The sequence below is a fragment of the Arachis duranensis genome, chromosome 10 (assembly GCF_000817695.3).
Source record: "Arachis duranensis cultivar V14167 chromosome 10, aradu.V14167.gnm2.J7QH, whole genome shotgun sequence".
In the NCBI taxonomy this organism is placed as follows: Eukaryota; Viridiplantae; Streptophyta; class Magnoliopsida; order Fabales; family Fabaceae; genus Arachis; species Arachis duranensis.
The window spans coordinates 65,798,730-65,799,362 of NC_029781.3; the positions used below are offsets into that span (position 1 = coordinate 65,798,730).

The 633-nt window shown below is 42.0% G+C and overlaps 1 long non-coding RNA gene across 1 annotated transcript in view; it reads left to right on the forward strand.

Annotated features, from left to right (window-relative positions):
• Window positions 1-368, forward strand: part of LOC127742390 (uncharacterized) — a 9,890-nt gene extending 9,522 nt beyond the window's left edge. Inside the window, exon 2 of the long non-coding RNA XR_008003598.1 lies at window positions 87-368. This is a non-coding gene — a long non-coding RNA (uncharacterized LOC127742390). The remainder of the gene's footprint in view (window positions 1-86) is intronic.
• The last annotated feature ends 265 nt before the right edge of the window (window positions 369-633 follow it).

Consider the following 633-nt stretch of genomic DNA (forward strand, 5'->3'; position numbering starts at 1 on the left):
TTCCAGCGTTAAACGCCGGAACTGGCATAAAACTTGGAGTTAAACGCCCAAACTGGCATGAGAACTGGCGTTTAACTCCAGAAAAGGTCTCTACACGAAATTCCTTCATTGCTCAGCCCAAGCACACACCAAGTGGGCCCGGAAGTGGATTTTTCTGTCATTTACTCATTTCTGTAAACCTTAGGACACTAGTTTACTATTTATAGGATCTTTTGACATTGTATCAGTACCTTATGCAACCTTTTGATGATCTTATGACATTGTACACGTTTTCTTCCACAGTATGAGTCTCTAAACCCCATGGTTGGGGGTGAGGAGCTCTGCTGTGTCTTGATGGATTAATGCAATTACTACTGTTTCTCATTCAATCATGCTTTCTTCCATTCCAAGATAATACTTGCTCTTAATCCGGACGAATGTGATGATCCGTGACAATCATCACCATTCTCAACCATGAACGTGTGACTGACAACCACCTCCGTTCTACCTTAGATTAAGTAGTTATCTCTTGGATTCTTTAACCGGAATCTTCGTGGTATAAGCTAGACTGATGGCGGCATTCAAGAGAATCCGGAAGGTCTAAACCTTGTCTGTGGTATTCTGAGTAGGATTCAATGACTGAATGACTGTGAC